Source organism: Hyaena hyaena, unplaced genomic scaffold (genome assembly GCF_003009895.1).
Source record: "Hyaena hyaena isolate Hyena2069 unplaced genomic scaffold, ASM300989v1 scaffold_1435, whole genome shotgun sequence".
Lineage (NCBI taxonomy): Eukaryota > Metazoa > Chordata > Mammalia > Carnivora > Hyaenidae > Hyaena > Hyaena hyaena.
The window spans coordinates 30,959-54,137 of record NW_024082071.1 but is presented as its reverse complement, the minus strand read 5'-3'; the positions used below and the strand labels follow the sequence as shown (position 1 = coordinate 54,137).

Genomic DNA, 23,179 nt, shown 5'->3' with positions numbered 1-23,179 from the left:
TATACCATTACACCTATATACTAACAAAGATTTGAAAATTGACATTAAAGAAGATTACCACTATGACAGCAACAAAAATAATACTTATGGCAACCTTGGTTAAGAAAAGATATCTTAGATATGTTGCCAGAAACACAATTCATAACAAATTCATAAATAACACTTCAACAAAATTTAAAACTTTTGCTCTTTAAAAAAAACGCCATTTTTCTTTAAATGAAAAACGAAAATTAAGTTGAAGAATGAGAATGAAAGGAAAGGCACATACTGGGAAAAGTCTTTGAAAGCATATATTTGATAAAAGACTTGTATCCAGATTATATAAAGAACATTCAAAGCTTAGCTATAAGAGAAAAAAACAAGACAATTAAAAATTAGGTAAAAGATTTAATCAGATACTTCATCAAAGAAGATCACATATATAAAGGGCACATGCTAATGGACTCAATATCATTGGCCATTAGGGAAATGCAAATTTTTTTAAAAAATTTTTAATGTTTTATTTATTTCTGAGAGAAAGAGAGAGAGCAGGGGAGGGTCAGAGAGAGAGGTAGACACAGAATCTGAAACAGGCTCCAGGCTCTAAACTGGCTGTCAGCACAGAGCCCGACTCGGGGCTTGGGCCCACTAACCGTGAGATCATGGCCTGAGCAGAAGTCAGATGCTTAACCGACTGAGCCACCCATGCACCCCTGGGAAATGCAAATTAAAAGCACAATGAGAGACCACAACATACCTACTAGAATGGCTAAAATTTAAAAGACAGACTTTATGAGTGTGGGTCGGGATGTAGGAAACCTGAAACTTGCATACACTGCTAGTCAGTATATAAAATGGCACAACCACTTTGAAAAAGATTTTGGCAGTTTCTTTAAAAGTTAAACATATACCGCTTCTGCCAATGTGTTATTCTGGTGGTGGCGGCAGATCACGCTTTGCCTGGAAAAATGGACCCTGAGGCCATGAGCAGATACACCAACCCAATGAACCCTTTTTGTCTTCTTCCATCTGACTGCGGTGCTGTTGACCATTGGCATGTTCTTCACTGCCTGATTCTTCATTTATGAGGTTACCTCCACTAAGTATGCTAGTCTACAGTCTCTCATCTACTTGGTGGCCTCGCTCTTCATGGGCTTTGGAGTCCTCTTCCTGCTGCTCTGGGTTCACATCTATGTATGGGTTCCCAAGGTTCCAACCAGGTGGCTTCGCTGAATATCTGCTTTTGTAAAGTGATTTTTTTTTTTACTATTGCTAGAAGTGTCCCATTTGCTGCTCACAATAAAGGCAGATGTGTGACCAAACAAACAAAAAACATTGAACATATACCTATAATATTATACAGCCATTTAATTCCTAGATATTTATTCAAGAGAAAGGGAGATACATGTCCACACAAAGACTTGAACATGAAGCATATGGCTTTATTTTTAATAGTCAAAACAAATGTCTATCAGCAGATGAATAGATAAATTGTGGTATATGCATACAATGGAATACTACTCAGCAATAATAGGGCAAGAACTAGTGATATAACAACTGAATGAATCTTATGCTGAATGATAGAGTATACACTGTGTGATTCCATTTACAGAAAACTCTAGAAAATTCAAACTCATTTATAGAGATACATAGAAGATCAGTGGTCATGTAGGAAGAGTAAAATGGAGTGATTAACAGGGATTGTAAGGCTGATCACAGGCCCATTGCATGGTGTCAGAGGACCAGTAAAATGATAAGAGCATAAAAGTGGAAGAGGAACCAGCAGCAGTGATGGGCTACTGATTGCATAAAAGAAATTTATCAATTAGGTAAATCTGTTAAGAATAATGGAATCAGTTTCCTAGCTGTTGGGAGAAAGAGAGTAAATGTATGAAAAGAAGGAAAACTAGAATGAACCTTGTGGTGCTGAAATAAAATTAGAGTTTTTAACACATAGATTGATAGGTAAATATAGATGTAAATGTATATTGTTATATGTGAATATATTTTATTTTATTTATTTAAATTCAAATTAGTCAACATATAGCATAATAACGGTTTTAGGAGTAGAATTTAGTGATTCATTACTTACATATTTCACCTGGTGCTCATCCCAAAAAGTGCCCTTCTTAATGTCCATCACCCATTTAACCAATCACCTCATCCAACACCCCTCCATCAACCATCAGTTTGTTCTCTGTATTTAAGAGTCTCTTATGGTTTCTCTCTCTGTTTTATGCTACATTAAATAAGCCAATCAGAGAAAGACAAATATCATATGATTTCACTCATATGTGGAATTTAAGAAACAAAACAGATGAACATAGAAGAAAGGAAGGAAAAATAAGATAAAAAGAGAGGATGAATATTATACATGTGTGATGTATATGTATATATACATACATATAAACATATAAATATATGCATACATACATATATTATCTAACTATGAGCTATATTCTCTAAGAGGACATGTGAGCAACAATACCTTCAGAAGCAATAGCACACCTAGTCCAGATTTTGTTCTCTAAATCCACTAAGTGGTATCTTGGAATTAAATTTCTTGGAGAAATAGTCAGTTCCAGGATAAGGCCAGGATAAGTAGAACTGATCCTGAAATATTGTTTCTTTTTGTGCCAGAAAATAAAGAATAGCTTAAAGAATGATGGTGGTATATCAAAAGGGCAAAGAACTATCTTAAAGGGACTATCACTGGTCAAATCTGGGATAATTTAAGCATCACAGTAAATCATATATTAAAGGACTATAATCCTTTGAATAAAATTGGAAACCATGACTCAATTAACATGAATTTAAAAATTAATAAACTGAGTTTCATGAGATATTTATTTTTTAGTGTTATATATTTTATTTTATTTTTTTTAAATAGTTTATTGTCAAGTTGGTTTCCATATAATACCCAGTGCTCATCCCACGAGTGCCCTCCTCCATGCCCATCCCCCCTCTCCCTCCCCCCATACCCATCAGTCCTCAGTTCTCAACATTCAAGAGTCTCTCATGTTTTGCCTCCCTCCCTCTCCCCCCCATTTCCCCCCTTCTTCTCCCCCATGGTCCTCAGTTAAGTTCCTCCTAATCCTCCTATATGTGCAAACATATGATATTTGTCCTTCTCTGCCTGACTTATTTCGCTCAGCATAACAGCCTCAGGGTCCANTCCATCCATGTTGCTACACATGGCCAGATTTCATTGTTTCTCATTGCCATGTAGTATTCCATCATATAGATAAACCACATCTTCTTGATCCATTCGTCCGTTGATGGACACTAAGGCTCTTTCCATGTTTTGGCTATTGTTGAGAGTGCTGCTATGAACATTGGGGTACACGTGCTCCTATGCATCGGCATTTCTGTATCCCTTGGGTAAATTCCTAGCGGTGCTATTGCTGGGTCATAGGGGAGTTCTATTGTTAGTTTCCTGAGGAACCTCCACACTGTTTTCCAGAGGGGCTGCACCACTTTACATTCCCACCAACAGTGTAGGAGGGTGCCCGTTTCTCCACATCCTCGCTAGCATCTAGAGTTCTCTGATTTGCTCATTTTAGCCACTCTGACTGGCGTGTGTTGGTATCTCAGTGTGGTTTTGATTAGTATTTCCCTGATGAGGAGGGATGCTGAGCATCGTTTCATGTGTCTGTTGGCCATCTGGATGTCCTCTTTGGAGAAGTGTCTGTTCATATCTTCTGCCCGTTTCTTCGCAGGGTTGTATGTTTTTTGGGTGTGGAGTTTGGTGAGTTCCTTATAGATTTTGGATATTAACCTGTATCTGATGTTATTTGCAACTATCTTTTCCCATTCCGTCGGTTGTCTATTAGTTTTATGGATTGTCTCCTTTGCCTTGCAGAAGATTTTAATCTTGATGAGGTCCCAATCGTTCATTTTTGCTCTTGATTCCCTTCCTTTCGGGGATGTGTCAAGTAAGAAATTGCTGCAGTGGAGGTCAAGGAGGTTGTTTTCTGATTTCTCCTCTAGGGTTTTTAATGGTTTTCTATCTCCCATTCAGGTCCTTTATCCATTTTGTGTTTATTTTTGTGTAGGGTGTGAGAAAATGATCTAGTTTCATTCTTCTGTATGTTGCTGTCCAGTTCTCCCACCACCATCTGTTAAAGAGGCTGTCTTTTTTGCATTGGATATTCTTTCCTGCTTTGTCAAAGATTAGTTGGCTGTATATTTTTGGGTCCAATTCTGAGTTTTCAATTCTATTCCATTGGTCTATGTGTCTGTTTTTGTGCCAATACCATACTGTCTTGATGATGACAGCTTTGTAGTAGAGGCTAAAATCTGGGTCATGAGATATTTAAATGAGGTACTTCAATAACATCAAAGAATCTCCCCACAAAATATCTATTAATTATAAAGGACAAAAGAGCAAATTTGCACTTAATCAAGTGATCAAAATTAACAACATTAATAACAGAACAAATAGAAATTATATGCCACCTAGTAGAATGCAAAGAAAAGAACATAACATCACTCTTATAGTTTTCCTGCCAAAGATGCATAAAGGAAATCTAATCAAGAGTAAATGTCAGATAGGCTTACATGGAGGGACATTTTACAAAATAATTGATTTATAATCTGTAAAAGTTTCATGGTCATGACAGTCAAGGAAAATTGGAGGAACTGTTTTGAATTGAATTGAAGAAGCCTAAAGAGAGCGTGATTCTGAACTGGAGCTTTTTGAATTTTGGATTGCAAATAAGGGATTAGGTACAAAAGACATTATTGAGACAATTTGCAAAACTTGAATGGAATCTAAGGATTAGATGGTAAGGTACCAATACTAATTTCCTGTTTTTGATGGTTGTATTGAGTGTATACAACAGTATGTTCTTGTTTATAAGAAATACATACTAAAGAATCACAGAAGTAAGGAGCATTATGGAGAATTATAGAGGACATATTAGCAATTTATTTTCATATATTGTAAAATATTTTTTGTATCATATATATAGTGTGATTTCATTTATCTGAAGTTAAAAAACAGACAAAACTATTTGTTTAGGGATGTACACTTTGGTGGCAAAACTAAAAAAAAAAACAAGGAAACTAATCTATAAAAATTAGGCTAATGGTTATCACTAACGGCATGGGAGAGGGTGATGATGGGGAAGGGAAATGCTTGGAGTTTCTTGTGTGCTAGCAATCTTATACTATTTAACCTGGGTGATAGCCAAACAGATGTTCATTTTAGAAATATCCATTAAATTTTACATTTATGTTTTATGCACTTTTCTGTAAGTTCATTGTATATCACAGTATACAATTTTGGAAAGGATTTTTAAGACAGAAAGCAAAATGAGACAATCATTTATCTGAACCCTTTAGGGAGGGATATATTTCAAATTTTATCTTTTTTGAGACTTTAGAAATATGATGGATATGATATATTTTCTATAACTCCCCAACTAGATCACTTGCTATAATCACTATAATCAAACACATCTAAATTTCTGCGGTAAAACATCTAAATAATCACACCAGATAGCATAAGCAAGAACTATAAGTAGCCATATATATTTGAATCAGACGTTGCTGTCAAATGAATTTGCTGCCAATGTAAAATTTTGTTTTATTTTGTTTTGGTTTTGGTCTTCATAGCTTTTTGAATTTTGAAATTGTAAATTAAGGATTGTGGATGTGTATTAACTTTATAAAATGTGCAGAAATGGAATAGCGATCATCATATTCTATGCAGTTTGGCTATGAAAAGCATTCATATACTAATAATGACATTCATAAACAATGAATATTATTCAACTGGAAACAATGGTATAACCATATTGGGAAGATTGTACTGGGAAGTACACATTAATAATATAACTTTCATTTCCTGAAGGTTGCTAGTCTATATGTATATAAAGAGAGATAAATCCCTAACTTCCCTAGATAGACACCGCCAAAACTGAAAAATCAAGAGGCAGCAATACAGGCATTATTTACCAACATGGAGTTAAATACCAAGACATTCTAAAAGGTAAAAATGATTGTTTCTAGGTTCTGGAAAATGGGAGAGTGGTAAGAAAGAATCATAAGTCTGTTACTTTTCATAAGCCTCAAAGGTTTTGACTCTTTAAATTGTATGAAAGAAAGAATGTAAACTTTTTTTAAAAAGTAATTGTTAAGTACCTAGTATGTTCAGGATACTATACATAAGTAAGATATAAAAACCATTCTCAAAGTATTCTATTCGGGGTCAGCCATGCATCCATAAATAAAATGACCAGGACTACCAGATATATATGATAACCATCACTGGAGGTTTAGCCAACAGCAGTACAGAATTGGGTAGAGAATGGTTATTAAAGGAAGGTGCTTGAGCTGAGACTTACAAATAAGTAGAATCAATTCTTGTGCTCATGTTACACCCTTGCTGACAAAAGGGCTTCCACTCTGGTCTGAGATTTGGATATCTGAAATGAAGACTTGTGGAAATGATATTGCTGATGGGGTCTTCTATTGGCAAAGAAATTGAAATGCCATTAAATAAAAGCTGAAGGGAAGCCAAAGGATCACAACAAAACAAAATAACAAAAGTATATCTTTCTAACATTAATTCCAGAAATAGGTGGTTTCCACTTCATTCTACTAGAGCAGTGGTTCTCAACTGGGGGCTATTTTGTTGCCCTGAGTACTTCTGACAATGTCTAAAGATGTTTTTCACTGGAGAAGTGCTACTGGCAGCAAGTGGGTAAAGGCTTGGGATGGTACTAAACATCCTACAATGCACAGGACAGCACCCACAACAGAGAATTATCCCATGCAAAATGACTGCAGTGCTGAGATTGAGAAACCCTGTCCTAGATCATCCAATCCTATCCCCTGTGCAGTGGTAGCCTTAGAAAGAGGGAAACAGGAACTGACACATGTATTATATCTTAAAACATTCCAGGAGGGTCGCCTGGGTGGTTCAGTCGGTTAAGCGTCCGACTTCAGCTCAGGTCATGATCTTGCGGTTCGTGGTTTTGAGCCCGCATCGAGTTCTGTGTTGGCAGCTCAGAGCCTGGAGCCTGTTTCAAACTCTGTGTCTCCCTCTCTCTATTCCCCTCCCCTGCTCATGTTCTGTCTCTCTCTGTCTCAAAAATAAATAAATTATTAAAAAATTTTTAAAGATTCCAGGAAAATCTCCTAAGCACACTTATCTCCACAGGTTGATTTGTTGGTACTCTAAAATTTATCATTAAAAGCATTCCTTTGAGTTAAAACATTACAGATCTGGAAGTTCCCAATTAAGAGGAAGAAGTAATCCACTAAAGCAGCAATATTAAATGAGTTTCATCTTAATACTGAATTTGATCAACTGGAAGGGGTTACCAAGAATACTGTGTTAAAAAGATTCTGAAGACTCATCTGGGTTCTGTATAGTAAAGGACGATGGCTGACTCATGATATGTCAACAGACACAGGAGAATAAGTGGGGACATGTCCTACATTTTTACCTTTAACATCTTCTACTGAGTTCAATTATCAGGTCTGTTCTTCAGCTTTGTAGGGAGTCATTGGAGAAATAAACGTAATTCTTGACTGTACAATTATAGACGAGTATGGTAGACAGATTAAAGACCCTATAAAGATGCCCATGCCCAAATCGCCAGAACCTGTGAATATGTTATGTTACACAGCAAGAGAGAGTGAAGACAGAAGATGAAATTAGGGTTACTAATGGCTGACCTCAAAATAGGGAAATTATCCTGGGCTATTTAGGTGGACCCAAAGTGATCACAGGGATAAAAAGTGAAAGAAAACGGAGAAAGGTAAGAGTCAGAATGAAATGTGATGACAAAAGCAAAGTCAGAGAGATATGTAAGAGAAGCCTTGACCAGCCACTGCTTGCTTTGAAGATGGAAGGAAGCTATAGGCCATCAGGGAAGTTTCTAGAAACTGAAAAAAGCAAGAAAATGGATTCTCCCCTAAAATCTCCAGAAAGGAATGCAGCCCTGCTGACACCCTGATTTTAACCCAATGACATCACTTCAGACTTGACCTTCAGGACTGTCTGATAATAACTTTGCGTTGTTTTAAGCCCTAAGATCGTGGTAACTCATTTGAAACAATAGTAAACTAATGTAGTGGGGAAGCAAAAAATTGGGGAAAAATTATTATTAGCAATATTGGGCCAACTAGGGCAAACCAAAGTAGGGCTCTAATGTGGTGAACTTTGGGCCTCTAGAGGATAGCAGCAAAGTTCTGAGAAATGGCAGATAGGAGTGATAGACCTCTGAAGGGGAAAGGGTCCTGAGAGAAAACAGTGTATGACAAACCTGACTTCTTAATTGTGTTCCTAAATACAAACCCTGGACTTGGGTTCCCAGGGAAAGATGGGAGTATAGCAGATTTTCCGTGTAGAGTCTGGCAGAAAGATTCCTGAAGAAGGAGTAGAGACTTGCTGGATAGCCCAAGGGTATCAGTCACTTTATTGTTCCCATCAGGCACTCTAGTTTCCCCTGACATGAGCCTGGCCACCGGCTTACCTGAATTAACATGAGGAACAGCCTTCCCAACCAGCTCACGAGTTGTAAATCTGGGACATTTTTGAGGTTTGACTCCAAGCTATTCCTGCAATCCTTGAATAATCTCCATCTCCATTCAAACCAATGCATGTCTTATTTGTGTAAAAACTCTTAGCCAGAGTCCTTTATTACTTTCAGTTACATGATTGATTACCTTAAACCACACTAGCAATAGAATAAAAGATCAAAAACAAAAAAAATCTGCTTACACAGTATTTGGATCTGAAAACCAAGTGGAAACATTAATACCGTAAAGCTGAAAGCAGTTACTGGATAGAACTCCTAAGGAATCTTGAACAACCTATTGAACCAAAACAACATCCTGTCCCACAAATGCTTTCAATTCATGTTGTGAAACAAAACAGACATCATGTTTTTAACCTTAGAACATAAAACATGGTATTGACCTTCCAGTGCTATGAAAGAAGATATACAATTTCAGAAAGTAGAATAAGTCTCCAGTTCTGTTGGAAAACAATTATGGCTTCATGTTTGTTTTTTTCAGGTTGAACCTATTGCCAGATAATTATTTCAAAATGAATCTCTTTACCAATCCTCTGGAAAAGAATGCTTGGTATGTTTTGATTGGTCAGTGTGCCATCATGCATTTTATGAGCTCTCCGCTTAATCTGATGTTAATGTATGCTTTTTAGGCAAAGGAGAAAGACTATGCCCAGAGGTAATAGTAACACCTGAATTACCCAACACATATTTACTTGGTTTAAAAGCCAGAGAAAGGAAGGCAACTCTGTCTTTTATTTTTAAATCACATTCTTCTATAAAGCCTTCCCTGACTAGCTTGAAAAGCACCATATACGTCTCCATCATAACTCCCCAATGAATACTATTCAATGTCTGAATGAATAATAACCTATTCAATGTCTTCTCTATTATATATTGTAAGCTCCAAGAGGGTAAGGACCATGTTGGTTTTAGTCTATGTCCTACTCTTATTGCCTAATACTGTGCTTTTATAGTAAAATTTTATTTATTAACTTATTCTAAGTTAATAAATAAATAAACAAGCAATTGCTTCCTTCCCTAAAAGCTGAGAAGTTTAATCCCAAGACATTCAGGTGCTTTCAAAATAGCTCTTTCTAGACAAATATAAATGACATGGAAATTTTCTAAATATAGTGTTTGTTGAGGAAACATTTTATTTATTCTGCCACACTATGAAAACACTCTTATCTGGCAATCTCTTCAGCATGTTTACATTTAGGGTGTATTTGGTATTTCTTCTTTTCTAACTTTGTAATGCTTATATCTTATCAAATCATATTATATATATGTCTTTACTTTGCATGCTTTTAGACTTCCTCTCTGTCTGCTCTAGGTTTTGGATGCATCAATTAAAGTACATTAGCTGTCCTACTTCAGGTTTAACATTTAATACTGGCCTTAGCCCATTCCAACCCCTCAATAAGCAGAGATCAGATGCAGCTTGATTTTAACAGAGAAATGGGATCCTCAGACATTATACAGAAAAATGATCAAACTTGACCTTGAAATTCTGTTCTCTCTTTTGTAGGTTTCTTCTTCCAATCAAATAAGCATAAGAAAGTAGGTAAATTTACAAGTGGATGGCTTATTGGTTTATATTCTCAGGTTTCAAGAAATAGGGTCTCCAGGGAAAAGGTAGGTCTAAGCAGAATTAAACCTATGCTCAAATTTGTTGTTCATCTTGTACCATTTCAACTCTTTCCTTCCTCCAGTCTTCAAAAATGTGGATTTTAGTAACTCTGTCAACCTTGCCTCTTACAGCAAAATAATAATAATAATAATAATAATAATAATAATAATAATGTTTTGCCATTTAGTGACAGGAATATATTCTGTTAAAAAATGTGCAAGTGGTGCCAAAAGCATTATTGTGTAAGAGTTCCCAACTTTGGCCTTCTGTGACTATGTGCTTACCTCTAGGACTTCTGGGAAGCCAATCAGGACAGTGGATACAAAGATCCTAGCATTGGAAGATAAGAGCCTAAGGATATTTATTTTTTTTAATCTTAAAAAGAGGGGAAAAAAACTTACTTTGTTGTGGGGAAATGGGGACGAAATCAGAACTCTGAGTGTATACAGAGACGATAAATAGATTTGGTGGGCTGAGAGAATCTTTGGAAAGAACTTTAGAGTGGGTAGGGAATTGTATGAGCAATGAAGAAGTAATTTTAAGGAGTTCTCCTAGGTATTATTTTGTCATTCTTTGAGAGTCTTGGCAAATATTTGAATTACCTTCTGATTAGTCTCTATTGTCAAATGTATTTATTTGAATGTGATGCATCATACAGACTGTATCAAATGGGGCCCCATGTTTAAATGGGCTCTTTCTCCCTTGTTCCTTTCATCTCTTATTATAGGAAAACCAATATAAGTGGAACATAACCAATCAGAATTTTCTAAGATAATTTAACCTTTATTTTCCCAGAGGACTCATAGGAGAAACAAATACGTGAAAGAGAGTTATTCTGTTAGAACAAGAAATTCTGTTAGAACTCACATACACACAACTGTTAGAGGATATATACATTCCAATCTTTAATACTTTCTCCATCTACAGCTCTAATCTATAAAAGATGAGCCCTCAACTAAAGTTCAGAATGATGACCCTGGGATACTATTAAAATCTCACTTTTTGTACATACTAAAGAAAGAAAAATAACCAGAAGAGATTCTGGCATAAAACACAATCCTTTATAGCCCTGGGCATTGTAGTTAAGAACAGTTTGCTGCACACCTGTTTGGCTACCTTAAAGACACAGCATACAATTCAAAAAGGGACCAGTGACCTGTGGCCACATAGATGAGAAAGAAATGTCACCTTAACACACCAATCATTTTTGTTCTGTTTCTTTTTTTTTCAAAAGATGGGACTATATGAGCAGCACCTGAAAGAAACACACTGGAACCTCTATGCCCAAAGAAATTCTAAAACACTGAAGGGCAAAACCAGTAAACTTTTCTCTTTTCCACTGGAAACTTTTCCTCAAAATGACCCATTTCTACCAGGTTTATTTATACTTCCTGAACCAGGACAAAGAATCAGTCCCTCACACTCACACAGCATTTATAGGCATTACTGTGGCTAGCTTTTTTGGCCTCCTTTCAATTCTGTTGAGAAGAAAACCCTGAATTCCAACCTCTGTTGATGGCTTTCATCCCAGGCCACATAAGTGGGAAAACTCTGAGTCCCAAGACCTCCCAAAAAGATGCTTAGGAATCTGAAGCAGGTACCATCGCTTATTTTAGCAATAGAGATCTTGTGTTTCATTTGCCACTGTTACTTGAAAAATTCTTTAGACATGACTTTCAAGTCCCTCACTTGATCTTTTTTCCATTGACATATTTACCCCAATTCTCTCCTCCTCTTTTCAGGCTTTCACTCTTTACATCTCTGCTAGCACTATATCAACACCATGGTTGTGTTTAGTCTCCCTCAGTGCCAGTCTCATTGATGTGGTGAATGGAGCTCTGGAAAGTGGAGCCGAGGAGGTTGAGTCATCAGTCATCATCTCCTGTCTCCCTGGGTCTGACCAAAATGACAGAGGCTCACCTCACTCAAGTGTCACTGGGAGACCACAGCCAGAAGGAGGTGGAGGACTCTCCCATTGGACTGGAATCACTTTAAGAAAGGATACATTTTGGGGCGCCTGGGTGGCTTAGTCGGTTAAGTGTCCGACTTTCGCTTAGGTCATGATCTCGCGGTTCGTGGGTTCGAGCCCCGCGTCGGGCTCTGTGCTGACTGCCTGCTCAGAGCCTGGAGCCTGTTTCATTCTGTGACTCCCTCTCTCTCTGACCCTCCCCTGCTCACGCTGTCTCTCTCTCTCTCTCCTAGAAATAAATAAAACATTAAAAAAAAAAAAGAAAAAAAAAAGAAAGGATACATTTTTGGCACAGCAATGGAGAGATATTAGTATAGAAATCTCAGTGCAGTTTCCACTTCCTGTTGTCCTTCAGGCCACAGCTTAAATGTGGCTTTTAAAAAATGTTTGTTTGCTTGTTTATTTTTTACTTTTTAAAAAAATTTTTAATGTTTATTTATTTTCGAGAGACAGTGTGGGAGTCGGGGAGGGGCAGAGAGAGAGGAGACACAGAATCCGAAGCAGGCTCCAGGCTCCGGGCTCAGAGCTATCAGCACAGAGCCCATCACAGGCTCGAACCCACAAGCTGTGAGATCATGAACCTGAGCCAAAGTCAGAGGCTTAACAGACTGAGCCACCCAGGCGCCCCTATTTTTTACTTATTTTGAGAGGAGAGTGGACATAAGCAGGGGAAGGACAGAGAGAAGGAGGGAAAGAACCCATACTGAGCATAGAGCCCATGTGGGGCTCAATCCCAAGACTATGAGATCATGCATGACCTGAGCTGAAATCAAGAGTTGGATGCTTGACCAACTAAAACACCCAGGCATCCCTAAATGTGACCCTTTCTAAGTGGGTAAACCATTTTGGAAAGCAACTAAAGCGAAACATATACATATATCTATTCTCTGACCCAGTGTTTCCACTTCTGACTACATATACATAATATGTTCACATTATATATTCATGTTATATAACATATATTCAATATAAATTATAAATTATATATGCATGTAAGTAATATAAATTTGCTCATGTGTTCACCAAAGGACATGTATAAAATATTCATACAGCACTATTTATTATAGCTAAAGACAGAAACTACCTAAGTACCCATCAATATAGTTTAGTGGATAAATTGTGGTTCTGTGTATTAATATAATATCAAAATATTCTTTGTGATATTTATACAATAGAACACTATAAAGGGCTGAGAATTTTAAAAACTATAACTATGTACAATTAGGATGAATGCCACCAAATATAATAAAAAAAGAAAGCATATCAAAAAATAATAAATACTGTATGGCTTCATTTATATAAGTTACAAAGTAGGCAAAATTAATATATACTCTTAAAAATCAGAATAGAGGTTACTATTGGGGGTTATGACTGGAAAGGAGCACAAAGGGGTCTTCTGTAGCACTGGTAATTTTAGATTTTTTATCTAGGTGCTGCTTACCCTAATGTGTTTAAGTCGTGAAGGAGTTATCAGCTTTTCTCTTTGTATGTTATACTTCAATTAAAAGCTTTTTAAAAAGCCATCTTCTCATACATGCTATGACATGCATTAAATTTGAAGGCATGCTAAGTGAAATAAGCCATTCACAAAAGGATAAATACTTTATGATTCCACTTATATGAGGTACCTAGAATCGGCAAATTCATAGAAACAGAAAGTAGAATACCAGTTACCACAGGCTGAGGGGATGGAGCAATGGGGAGTTATTTTTTTAATGGGCTACTTAACATAGTAGGTTCTCAGTAAATGTTTGATGAATCAACAAATTTTCTGGGTGATCTAAAGCAAATCATGAAACACTTATTCACATATTTTATTTATTTTTTCATTCATTCTCAAATATTTATTAAGCATTTATGTACATATTGTGGGGATTCAAAAGTGAAATGAGGCAGCACGTTCTATGAAATGAAGGGAGCTGTTGCATATAGCAATGTTATTTCCAGTCTTTAGCTATCTTTCAGGTAAAGGCTAGATCATAACAACACAGATTTCAACTGAGTGTGACAGATCAGATTGTTTAGTGTTAGCTGCTTCCAAAGTTTGTTGAAAAGGATTCTGAGGCCCTATATGGACTCAGCAGAAAAAGACGTCACAAAAAATTAGTGATGTCTACCATGAGACCTTAGAAGGGGAATAATGGCATTAGTATCATAGATTTTGTCATCTTTGGACTTGTTGATCTCTTATCAAGGGTGTTATAGATGTCAATCAGGGATCATATTGAATCTGAACTAAAAAAATGTCTTCTAAGTCTTTTCTAACCTGGGAGTCTAAAAGTCTAACAATGAGACAAATTTGGAAGTTATGGCTAGGGAGCACCTGATACATAGCTCCTTAGATTCCTTGCAATACAGCATCTAATCAGGGAACCCACAAGAGGTAGGGAAGAGAAGAAGTGTGGAAATGGGTCAAGACCATGATATCCACTAGTCATACCATCAAGAAGCTGCGAATCTATTAGCATAATGAAATTACCTGATGAATTACTAACTGTTAGGTAATACTCTGCAAGGACAGGGCATCCCCAGCCAATGACAGCACAACAGAGATATGAGTGCCGAACCATTAATGCATACTCTACTAAGCAATTTTTGCTTTAGAGCTCCCCACCAGGTTGGCTGATGTTTGTCAGATCTGAGGCTCTTCCTACACAAATTGTGCTTTGTCCTCGTCTTCCTTTGCAGATGTCAAAGCTGTATCATAGTCTGAAGGCTCTCCTTGCCAAATCCCACTTCTTTCCCCTTTTGCCTTTCACAGATAGTACCTCCCAATAAACCTCTTGCACTTCCAACTTTGTCTCAGGGCCTGCTTACTCTAGGACCCAACTGATACAAATGGTTTTGAGTGTAAATTCCAAATTTAACACCACAAGAGCAAACACTGAAAATTATAAGCATTCATTCAGGAAAGGAAAACTTATTTACAATCATCAAAAAATCTATGTGGCTCCAGGTATTTTTTTATTTAGTGATTATAAACAATTACTTTGAGAAATGCAGGAAAGGCAATCCAAAAATAAAATCATAGTTGAAATCTATTGAATAGCTCCTGAGAATAAAACTCTTGACATGCAATTTTCCACCTATTCCTCTCAATGCCTTATGAATTGTGTAGTATTTTTATTATTCCTTTCTATAAATTAAAGCAAATGGAGGTAGTTTGATTACCCAATGACATAATTAGTAGGCTAAAGAATCAGAATTTGTACCAAAGAAAGCTTAGGCTATTAACTTATTTACCATTTCAGCTACCCAGAATTGATTTGTATTGTTTATAACTGAAGAATCCTAACAGATAGGGACATTGGTCCAGAGAGCAAATTATAGAGTGTAGAGCCATAAGAGAATTATTTACCCATAGAAACAAATTTAAGCCCCATTTAAAAGTATCATTTATGTTTCTGAGCCAAGTAGCCTCAATATCTATTCCTAAAAAGATTGCTAACTTTTGCTGGTTGAGTTTGCCAATTCCCATGATGTTTTCAGAAATTCTTTTGAAATGACCAGTTTTGCATATGACCACAGGGAAAAATGGGCTATGGTCCTGGTCCCTAGTCTCCTGACAATAGATGTAGCATGAGGGGGATTATTAGCTACCTCCTGAAAAAGAGCTCTCAAGGTGGCAAAATGTATAGTTTCTATGGATGAGGAGGGCAGAAAGCCTTCCTTATGAAATGAAATTTCATTGGTGGTGGTGCTGGTGTGATGGTGGTGGTGGTGGTGGTGGTGGTGTGTGTGTATGTGTGTGTTAAAAAGGGATTGATTGCTTGGAAATCTCTAATACCTTCTTCAATTCTTATAGTAATCTCAGCCTTTTGCTATAAGAGTTAGGGATTCTTGTGGCATGCTGATCATAGAAATTAAGGAATTCTAGTTTGTGTCTCCTTGAAAATCAAACTCTGAGTTTGACCTTCTAGATTGTAGGTTAGATTTACAGTCTTGTCAATTATCTGATATAAAAATCTGGACATTTATTTTTAAAAAGACCCTTACTAGAGACTCTATTCAAAATGCCTACTAGTGCAGATGGTGGAGAAATAGGGAGTTCTGTACTTCCCACCTACATCTCTCAAACAAAGAAGGGCTGAAGCCAAAGGACGCTGAACCGCAAGAGTCTAGAAGGAAAAGAGACAGAGTCCACTAAGAAGACAGTCTCATAGGTGCATGATTGCGAACTGGGGAAGATAAAAATGGGCCAGGACACAGAGGCACAGTGGGGAGGGAGCCCCCTCTGGGCAGAGACAAAAAGAAGAGAAAGAGCAGCTGAAACTGCTCATAGTACTGTCCCTAAAGAAGAGAAAAACTGCAGCCAGGAATGGCGAGGGATCCTATCACCCCATCTCTAACCACAGGGTGTTCGGAGAGAGATCCTATCTCTAGCTGCAGAGATTTCTTTGGGCTGGATGCCCCGGTCCAGAATAATTCCCTCTGGGATAGACAGTATGGAAGGGATTCAGTAGGAAAGGACTCCTCATCAGGAGGAACTGCTCTCCTTCTCGATCCCCAGCTAGGAAGTGCCCCGGCTTGTAGGATTACATTTTGGGTGGCATCAATAATGCGCATGGAGTAAGAGCTGGAAAAGAGGCTGGAGGAGGGACATAAAACACGGCCCATGGCACCGATCGTGTGAGATAGGACCCAAAGAGTGATTTGCAATGCTTGGTTCAAGAAGGGACTGGAGGGCCGCCATTTTTCTCCCCACAACCACCAAGGCAGGGTCTCAGGGAGCAGCCCACTGGACCCACAGAGGAGGCGAGACCTGCCTACACCAAACCACACCCATCTGTGCTGGATTGCTGCCTTTTTTTTTTTTTTTTTACCAGAGCTCAGATAGACGATATGGAAACAACAGCCCTTCCACAAGGCCAGCATTGATGCCATGATTAACTCTAGATTAGTTCTTGCTATTCAGATATATTCTTCCTTATCTTATTCTTATCTCTCCCCTCTGCTGGACCGGGTATTCTGGTTATAGGTTTGCTTAAACAGTCATATTTAATCCATTCTCTTGATGCATATTCTACACCTCTGTCATTACCTTCCTTTCTCTCTCTCTGAAATAATCACACTGTATAGTTTCTCTGGGTAACAGAGTCTTTTTTTTTTTTTTTCTCCTCAACTCCTGCCATATTCTCCTTTTCTCTATCTGAATTAAGCCTTTTAGTCTCTGCCTTGTCAATGTTCAATTTCTCTTTCTCCCCACCCTTGTCATTTCTCTCTTTGCATATGCTCTTCCATCAGCACGCCTCCATCCTGCTCTTTATTTGTAGCTGGGATTTCTGGTTTTATTCTTTTAGACTGCCCTTTCTGTTATGTTGTTTTTGTTTTGTTTTCTTTTGTTTTCCTTTCAGTTTGCCTGTTTGTTTGATTTGTTTGTGCTTTGCGTGCTTTTGTTCCCTGTTTGTCTGTTTTCCTTTCCAGGGCTACCTCAAGAAATAAGCCAAAGTACACATGATGGAAAGTGCCAAATATCACTACGAGTAGGGATATAAAATAACCAAAGTCACAACAAGACAGACCAAGGGACACCATTAAAAGAACACTTCCTGAACAGGCAGGCCCTGGACAGTCTAGGAGTCTCCTTTAACATAGCAGTATTTGCAGGTGCAGAACATATAACAAGCTTTGAAAACTTACAAGAGACAGAAAGCTAGCCAAAATGACAAAATGGAAGAACTTTTCCTCTAAAGAAATTCCAGGAAGAAGTGACAGCTAAGGAATTGGTCAAAACAGATATAAGCAACATAACAGAATAAGAATTTAGAACAATACTGATAAAATCTAGACTTGAAAAAGGCATGGAAGACACCAGAGACCCTATAGCTACAAAGATTATAGGCCTTAAAAATAGTTGTGATGAATTTAAAAATGCTATAAATGAGGTGCATAATAAAATGGAAGCAACCACTGCACAGATTGAAGTGGAAGAGAGGAGAATAGGTGAATGAGAAGATAAAATTATAGAAAAAGAAGAAGCCAAGAAAAAGATAAATTGATCCAGGAACACCAAAGGAGAATTCGAGAACTGAGTGATTCAATCAAACGGAACCATATACATATCATAGGAATTCCATAAGAAGAAGAGAGAAAGGGGCTGAAGGGGTACTTGAACAAATTATAGCCAAGAACTTCCCCAATCTGGGAAGGAAACAGACATTGATTTCAGTGTGCCAAGAGGCACAGAGAACACCCCACAGACGTAACTTGAATCGATCTTCTGTACAATTGGCATAACATACAGATAAAGAGAGAATTCTCAAAGCAGCTAGGGATAAAAGGGCCCTAACATACTAAGGGAGACTTATCAGGGTGGTTGCTAATACTGAAACTTGACAGGTCAGAAAGAATGGCAGAAAAATTCAATGTGATGAACAAAAAAAATATGCAGCCAAGTATCCTTTATTCAGGAAGCCTGTCGTTCAGAATAGGTGAAGAGATAAAGGTTTTCCCAAACAAACAGAAATTGAAGGAATTCATCACCACTAAACCAGCCCTACAAGATATTCTAATGGGGACTCTATGAAGGAAATCTTGCAAGGAACACAAAGTACCAGAGAGACCACTACAAGCAAGAAACTTACATAGACCACAATGACTCCAAGCCCATATTTTTCAATAACGCTGAATGTAAATGGATTAAATGTTCAAATCAAGAGACATAAGGTATCAAACTAGATTCAAAAAAAAAAAAACAAAACAAGATCCATCTGTTTGCTGTCTACAAGGGACTCGTTTTAGACCTGAAGACACCTTCAGATTTAAAGTAAGGGGATAGAGAAGTGTCTATGATGCTACTGGAAGTCAAAAGAAAGCTGAAGCGGCCATACTTATATCAGACAAACGACTTTAAAGTAAATGCAGTAACAAAGGATGAAGAAACACATTATATATTACAGGGTCTATCTATCAGGAAGAGCTAACAATTATAAACGTCTACGCACGGAATATGGAAGCACCCAAATACATAAAACAATCACAAACAGCACAATCTTATGGATAAGAATGTGCTAATCACAGGGGACTCTAATACTCCACTTACAGCAATGGATGGATTAGGGCAGAAAATCACCAAAGAAACAATGAACCTGAACAACACATTAGACCAGATGGATTTGACAGATATATTTAGAAGTCTACATTCTGAAGGTATGGAATTCACTTTCTTCTCGAGTGCACATGGTACATTCTCGAAGACAGATCACATTCTGGGTCATAAAGCAGCCCTCAATAAGTATAAAAAAATTGAGATCATACCGGGCACACTTTCAGATCACAATGCTATCAAACTTGAAATCGACCACAGGAAAAAGTCTGGAAAACCTCCAAAAACATTGATGTTAAAGAACACCATACTAAAGAATAAATGGGCCAATCAGGCAATTAGAGAAGAAATTTAAAAATGTATGGAAACAAATGAAAATGAAAATACAAAAATCCAAACTTTTGGGATGCAGCAAAGGCAGTCTGTAAAGAAAAGTACATTGCACTCCAGGTCTATTTCAAGAAACTAGAAAAAGCACAAATACAAAATCTAACAGCGCATTTAAAGGATCTAGAAGCAGAGCAGCAAGAGCACCCCAAACCCAGCAGAAGAAGAGAAAGAATAAAGATCAGGGCAGAAATAAATAATATAGGATTTAAAAAATAGTAGAATAGATCAACAAAACCAATAGTTGTTTTTTTTTTAAAAAACAAAACAAAATTGACAAACCTCTAGCCAGGCTTCTCAAAAAGAAAATAGACAAATAGACAAAGTCAAGAACAAAAATGGATTTATTACAACCAATCCCTCAGAAATACAAGCAATTATCAATGAATGCTATGAAAAATTATAAAGGGCAACAAACTGGACAACCTAGAAAAATGGACAAATTCTTAAACACACACACTACTAAAATTCAAACAAGAAGAAATAGAAAATCTGAAGAGACCCATAACTAGTGAAGAAATTGAATCAGTTATCAAAAATCTCCCAACAAATAAGAGCCCTGGGCCAGATGGCTTCTCTGGAGAATTCTACCAGACATTTCATACAAAGTTAATATCCATTATTCTCAAGCTATTCCAGAAAATAGAAATGGAAGGAAAACTTCTGGACTCATTCTATGAAGCTACCACCACTTTGATTCCCAAACCAGAGACCCTGAAAAAAAAGAGAACTACAGGTCAATATGCTTGATGAATACAGATGCAAAAATCTTCAACAAGATACTAGCAAATTGAATTCAACACCATATAAAAAGAATTATGTACCATGTTCAGGTGGGGTTCATTCCTGGGTTATAAGGCTGGTTAAATATTCACAAATCAATCAATGTGATACACCAAATTAACAAAAGAAAAGATAAAAACCCTATGATACTGTCGATAGATGCAGAAAAAGCTTTTGACAAAATACAGCATCCTTTCTTAATAAAAACCCTTGAGAAAGTCAGAATAGAAGGAACTTACTTAAACATCAAAAAAGCCATTTGTGAAAAGCCCACAGTTAATATTCTCAATGGGGAAAAACTGAGAGCTTTCCCCCTGAGATCAGGAACACAACAGGTCCACTCTCACCACTGTTGTTTAACATAGTGCTGGAAGTCCTAGCATCAGCCATCAGGCAACAAAAGGAAATAAAAGGCATCAGAATTGGCAAAGATGAAGTCAAACTTTCACTTTTTGCAGATGACACGGTGCTCTATATGGAAAACCCAACAGACTCCACCAAAAAATCTACTAGAACTGATCCATGAATTCTGCAAAGTCACAGGGTACAAAATCAACGTACAGAAATCAGTTGCATTTTTATACGCCAATAATGAAGCAACAGAAAGAGAAATCAAGAAACTGATCCCATTCACACTTGCTCAAAAAGCATAAAATACCTAGGAATAAACCTAACCAAAGATATGAAATTGGTATGATAAAATCTATAGAAACTTATAAAGGAAATTGAAGAAGACAAAAAGAAATGGAAAAACATTCCATGCTCAGGGATTGGAAGAATAAATATAGTTAAAATGTCATTACTACCCAAAGCAATCTACACCTTCAATGCAATCCTCATCAAAATTGCACAGCATTCTTCTCAAAGCTAGAACAAACAATCCTAAAATTTGTATGGAACCACAAAAGACCCAGAATAGCCAAAGTAATATTGAAGAAGAAAACTAAAACCGGAGGCATCACAACCCCAGACTTTAGCCTCTGCTACAATGCTGTAATCAAGACAGTATTGTATTGACACAAAAACAGACACATAGACCAATGGAATAGAGCAGAGAACCCAGGATTGGACCCACAAGTGTTGGCCAAGTAATCTTTGACAAAGCAGGAAAGAGTATCTCGTGGAAAAAAGAACCTCTTTAACAGATGGTGCTGGGAGAACTGGACAGCAACATGCAGAAGAATGAAACTAGATCATTTTCTTACACTGTACACAAAAATGAACTGAAAATGGATGAAGAGGGGCGCCTGGGTGGCTTAGTCGGTTGAGCGTCCGACTTTCGCTTAGGTCATGATCTCGCGGTTCGTGGGTTCTGACTGCCAGCTCAGAGCCTGGAGCCTGTTTCAGAGTCTGTGTCTCCCTCTCTCTCTGACCCTCCCCTGTTCACACTGTCTCTCTCTATCCTAGAAATAAAATAAAAATATTTAAAAAAAATAAAAAAAAGAAAAAAAAAGAAAAGAAAATGGATGAAGAACCTAAATATGAGACAGGAAACCATCAAAACCCTAGAGGAGAAAGTAGGAAATAATCTCCTTGACCTCAGCTGCAACAATTTCTTACTCAACGCATCTCCAAAGGCAAGGGAATCGAGAGCAAAAATCAACCATTGGAACCTCATCAGGATAAAAAGCTTATGCACAGTAAAGGAAATAATGAATGAAACTAATAGGCAACCGTCAAAATGGGAAAAGAGAGTTGCAAAAGATATATCAGATAAAGGGCTAGTATCCAAAATCAATAAGGAACTCACCAAACTCCACACCCAAGAAACAAATAATCCAATGAAGAGATGGGCAGAAGACATGAACAAACACTTCTCCAAACAGACATCCTGATGGCCAACAGACACATGAAATGATGCTCAACATCCCTCATCATCAGGGAAATACAAATAAAAACCACACTGAGATACCACCTCACATCTGTCAGAGTGGCTAAAATGAGCAAATCAGGAGACTATAGATGCTGCTGAGGATGTGGACAAACGGGCACCCTCCTACATTGTTGGTGGAAATGTAAACTGGTGCATTCGCTCTGGAAAACAGTATGAAGGTTCCTCAAAAAGTTAACAGTAGAACTCCCCTAAGACCCAGCAATAACACTGCTAGGAATTTACCCAAGGGATACAGGAGTGCTTATGCATAGGGGCACATGTACCCCCAATGTTCATAGCAGCACTCTCAACAATAGCCAAATCATGGAAAGAGCCTAAGTGTCCATCAACTGATGCGTGGATCAAGAAGATGTGGTTTATCTATACAATGGAATACTACATAGCAATGAGAAAGAATGAAATCTGGCCATGTGTAGCAACATGGATGGAACTCAAGGGTGTTATGCTAAGTGAAATAAGTCAGGCAGAGAAGGACAGATACCATATGTTTTCACTCATATGTAGAATAGGAGAAACTTAACAGAGGACCATGGGGGAAGAGAAGGGGGAAAAATAGTTGGGGAGAAGGAGGGAGGCAAACCATGAGAGACTTATGAATACTGAGAACAAACTGAAGGTTGATGGGTGTCGGGGAGAGGGGAAGGAGGGTGATGGGCATGGAGGAGGGCACTTTTTGGAATGAGCACTGGGTGTTATGTGGAAACCAACTTGACAATAAAGTATAAATGATAATAAAAAAATGCCTACTAGCGTATCAATATCATTAAGAATGGTTGGTGTACTGGGGACTCACATAAGGGACTCTTAGAGTTTAAATATCTCAATAGCAGCTTTTGAAAACATGAATAATAGAATTTATTTGTTTAGGATCTATCCTGTGAGGTCAAGTGAGTTTAGATATTTCTCATACTTGTGTGTAAGTAGTGTCAGGTAACATATCCAAGCTATGCTTCGTCTAAAA

General features: G+C 37.5%; 1 pseudogene; it reads left to right on the top strand.

The window, feature by feature from the left end:
- The first annotated feature begins 947 nt into the window (after positions 1-947).
- On the top strand, positions 948-1,222 carry LOC120225570 (annotated as a pseudogene).
- Positions 1,223-23,179: the final 21,957 nt, after the last annotated feature.